Source organism: Equus caballus, chromosome 28 (genome assembly GCF_041296265.1).
Source record: "Equus caballus isolate H_3958 breed thoroughbred chromosome 28, TB-T2T, whole genome shotgun sequence".
NCBI classification, from domain to species: Eukaryota; Metazoa; Chordata; class Mammalia; order Perissodactyla; family Equidae; genus Equus; species Equus caballus.
In genome coordinates this window covers 38,512,012-38,516,458 of record NC_091711.1, presented here as the reverse complement: position 1 = coordinate 38,516,458, position 4,447 = coordinate 38,512,012, and the positions used below count along the sequence as shown (strand labels likewise).

General features: G+C 58.6%; 1 long non-coding RNA gene across 4 annotated transcripts; it reads left to right on the top strand.

The window, feature by feature from the left end:
• The first annotated feature begins 215 nt into the window (after positions 1-215).
• Positions 216-4,202, top strand: LOC106782722 (uncharacterized). 4 transcript variants are annotated; one of them, XR_011433542.1, is made up of 5 exons: positions 216-709; positions 986-1,129; positions 2,063-2,271; positions 2,791-3,034; positions 3,608-4,202. It is a non-coding gene; the product is annotated as an uncharacterized lncRNA (long non-coding RNA). The 4 variants fall into 4 exon arrangements; XR_011433540.1 differs by having other exon boundaries at positions 244-531; positions 3,659-4,202; XR_011433543.1 differs by having other exon boundaries at positions 244-709; positions 3,659-4,202.
• The last annotated feature ends 245 nt before the right edge of the window (positions 4,203-4,447 follow it).

Here is a 4,447-nt window from a genome sequence, read left to right as displayed (position 1 = left end):
AAGGGGATCCCGCGGGGGGCTCAGACAAGCCCTGAGGAAGCCAAAGGGCCTGATTGCCTCCACGTGGCCTTGTCTGTGCAGGGATCAGAACAGCCTCTCTCCTCACCACCCCCCGCCTTGGTTTCTCCCTCCTCCCTAGAGAGAGGCGCTCATCCTTTTGACCCACCCTGCAACAGCTGCCAAGCCCGGCCCAGAGCCCCGCCCACCAGTCCTGAGAGCCTGGCCGGCCTCTGCAAGGGGACCAGGGACACAGACCAGCTAACAAAGGAAAGGGGGCAGCAAGGCAGGGACAAAAAGCACAACCCAACATGGAGATGAACGAGGACACAAGAGCCACCCTCCAGGAGCTCCATCCGCCTGGAGGCTGCCCTGCATGAAGCGGGCATGGAGCTCATGACGCGTCCGAGGAAACTGGAGAGGGCAGATCAACCGTCGTCTGAAACAACAGGCCGCCTCCCTCACCATCAATGCACAGCTTGGCGTTGGCAGCACTGCCTGGCGAGGGGGCCAAGCCTGTTCCACCTGCTGAGGGTAATCTCCCCACACTGAGACCCACTAAGTTTGACTTAATAGTCCAGTTGCCATGGCAACCCTCACTGCTGGTTCTCCCCATGTCATTCTTCATCGCAAACCCTGCTAGGAACTTCTTGCTTCAATTGGAAACTTATGGTTGCCAAGGCAACCCCCTTAAGGCGCCCTGAGGATGCAGGTGGGCTGCAGGTGAGGGTGGGATCTGCCCACTGAGGCTGGGATGGCTGATGGTGGGCAGAGCCGGGGAGGGCAACCGTGGCGTGAGGTGAATAGGTTTGGGCCAGAAGAACATGAGGGCAAAAGGGGGACTCTGGAAAGAGAGGACAATGGCCTCCACAAACGCACTCACTCATTCACTCCTTTACCTGCTTGTAAGCCGTTCATTCACTCGCTCACCTGCACAGTCCGCCACTAGAGCCCCTGTTCCGTCTTCCGGCTCTCTTGTTTCCCGCAGGCTGGGTGGATGGAGGAGTGGGCAGAGCCCTCCACACACGCACACAGCCCACATGGAAAAGCAGGAACAGAAGGAGCACCGGCTTGGAGTCAGACAGACCTGGGTTTCATTTAGATTCCTGACTCTCCTCATTTATCAGTAGAGGTAAGAACAGACCCTGCTTCTGAAGATATTGGGTGCAGGAAACAACCTGAGTCTCCATAACAACGCCCTGAGACAGGTCTGCACCTGAGAGGTACGCGGGCAGCAACCATGGGCTCTGGGTCGGTTCTCCAGTGGAGGCAGGGGGCCTCCAAGGGCTCTGCACAGGGTCGGGGGATGGGGCAACGCAGAAATCAGGTCTGGGCCCAGACGGAGGCCAAGGGTGGGAAGGGCCTCCCTCACTTGAGAGAGAAAGAGAAAGAGCCCCACGAAGGGATGGGGCAGGGGAGGGGGGACAGTGACGACACCACAGGACACAACAACATTCCAGGAGGGCCCCCCAACCCAGCTTTCCAGGCACAGTCTCACTTTATCCCAAGAACCCCACGAGGCAGCTTTCTTCCCCCCTATTTTGCAAAGTAGGACACCAAGGCTCAGAGAGGTGGAGTAAGGTCACCCAGCAAGTAAGCAAGTTGATCCAGAATCAGCCGTGGGCCACGTTCCTTCCAAATGCCCCATTTAATTCTCACAACAGTCCTAAGGGCAGTTCCGTTATCCCCACCCCTCTGACGGAGAAACAGGGAGGCCAGGTGGCTCAGCTGGGATCTCACAGCTCCACCAGGTGGAGCCTTCCCATGCCCTGCTCAGTCTAAACTCCCAGACCTTGGACCGGAGACTGCCCTTTCCAGTCCAGAAGCCACCACGGGGAAGAGGGGTGGGAGAGGAACCCACGCAGATCCATCCTTCTCCCAAAGAATGGCTTTGCTGGGACCTGGGCCTGGCCCCGGTCAGGGTGGGGGTGTGGGGAGGGGCTTGTGCGGGGGCAACCGAGCTCCTCCAGCCACACTGAGGGTGGACTCGGGGCTGGGAGGCCAGGCAGGCAGCTGGGACAAGACAGCCCGTTTCCTGCTCCTTCACGGGAATTCTCAATACCAGACGTCCGGGCAGCACAGAACGGACCAGAAGCCCCCTAGAAGTGTGAGGACTGAAGGTGGCGGTGAGAAGGAAGAGCGTGACCCTGGGAAGTGGGGAGTGTGTCCCCCACCCCCGCTCACCCGTCAGAGGGGAAACCACGGCTCAGAAACAAGTGACACATCCAAGGCTCACAGTGACCACAGGCCACGCAGACCCGAGACTCAAACCAGGTCTGTGTGGCCCTGCCCCAGGCTCCTCCAGCTGCAGGGGCCCGTTCTGGGTCTGAGCCCCTCTCCTCCTCTCTCCCCTGGCTGCAGGCCTGCAGCTGCGTGTCCTGCCACCAGCTCTGCCTTTGTCCTCAAACCCAACAGCCCTCGTCCTTCCCAGGAATCTGCCCCCTGCTCTCCTTCCCACCCGGAACATTCTTCCCCTAGATGGCCACTCACACTCCGCGCAGGACTTTGCTTAAACGCCCCCGCCTCGGAGAGGCTTCCTCTGACCATCTTTCCTGAAATAGGCACCCCCTTTGCTCAAAATAGTCAGTTTTGGGGGTGGGGGATGAGGTGCCCGACAAGTGAGACATGACGGCCGTGCTGGGTGATGGGTACCTGAGGATCCATTGCTCAGTTCTCTCTGCCTATCCATATGCTTGAAATTTCCCATAACAAAAGTTTAAAAAATAATAAATAGAAATCAACACTCCTTCCACCTCGCTCCATCCCATTTCCCTGGTTTATCTTCCTCCACAGTATTTGACCCCACCTGACATCCGTCACGTGCCCATTTGACTGTTCGGAGGCAGCCCCGTGACAGCAGGGGTCTGGCTGAGTCGCATCTGCACCCCACGGTCTGCCTCAGCAGCAGCCACACGGCCGGGGCTCAGTGGAGGTCTGCCAGTTCCACGAAAGAATGAAACACAGCAGTGGAGGCGAGTCAGAGCTACTGGAAGGGCAGGGGTCCGAGGCTTTGGGCCCGGGCCTGTCTTCATCACAGGTGTGGGACCGAGAGGGGCACAAACTTATGCTTCACGTAGTCATTCAACAAATGTTTAAGGACACGCCTTCTTGCCAAGTCCTGTGCTGGCACTCAATGTGCCAAGTGGAGTCTCCGGAGAGGCCCCTGACTGCATGGGAGACGTGCTGGGGGCTGGGGGACCCTTGGAAGGAGAACCTCACCCAGTCTTGGGCCTCAGGGAGGGTTTCCTAAAGGAAGTGATGTCTGAGTTTAGTCTCAGGATGAGTAGCATTTAGCCAGGGGAGGAGGAAGCGTGTCCCAGGCAGAAGACACAGCACAGCCAATGGCCCAGCGTAGGACGGAGCGTGAGCACTGGGAGAACCGCCCTGTTCCAGTGTGGCTGCGGCAGAGAGCGCGAGGGAGGCCAAGGCGGGAGTGCTCAGAACAAACCAGAGTGTGGAGGCCCTGTGGGCGGGCAGAGGAGCCTGGGCCCCGTGCCGAGGGTGATGGAGAGCACACCCTGCACTGTCCCGCCTGCCCCCGGTCAGTCCCAAGGACACAGCAACTCATTTCCATTTCTGGGCTTTCATGCTTGTTGTTCCCTCTGCCTAGAAAGCTCTTCCCTGACTCTCCACCCTGGCTCGCCTCCTCCTTCCGGTCTAGGCAGGAGGATGGGCTGCTGAGAGGCTGACCCTGGGCAGCCAAGAGCAGTGGACGCCTCCAGGACTACACGTCCCAGCACCCTCTCTGGGTCCTGCAGCGTCTGTGGCAGACGGCTTCGCGGCTCCCAGTTCTCCGCCTCCCGCAGCCACAACCTTCTCTCAGTGGCTTTGTGCGATCGCCCACCAGGGATGGTGCATTCTCCCACCACACTGACTAGGGCCTTGACCCTGAGACTTGCTTTGGCCAGCGGGATGTGGGCAGAGGTGAGAGAGCCCCAGTTCTGAGCCTTAACAGGCACTGCAGGTTCCTCTTTGCCGCCTTGCCCTCCCACCATCCTCATGGGACAGAAATGTCCCAAGTCGCCCAAGGATGAGGCCTGCGGAGCAGCCCTGGAGCAAGCCCCCCTGAGCCCAGCTGGATCCCGTGATCCCCAGCTGATCTGCAGACTTGTGAGCGAGAACAAATGGTTGTTGTCTGAAGCCACTGAGTTTGGGGTTGTTTGTTAGGTGGCATTATTGTGACAATAGATGACTGATACACAGTATTTATACTCTGGTGGTTCTACCTGTTGAGTCCTCATGGTCTTATCCCACGCTGGACCACAGGACCCTCGTCGGCCTCATTCGCTGCTGTGTCTTCAGCACCTGGCACAGTCTGGTGGGTGGAGAACTTCAAATACGTGTTGAGGGAGTGAATGAATGAATGCAACGTCCCCAAGGGTCTTAAAAAGCAATGGCTGAGCAGACCTGCAGGTTAGGAAGATGAGTGGCTGCTGTAAGAGGAAACGGA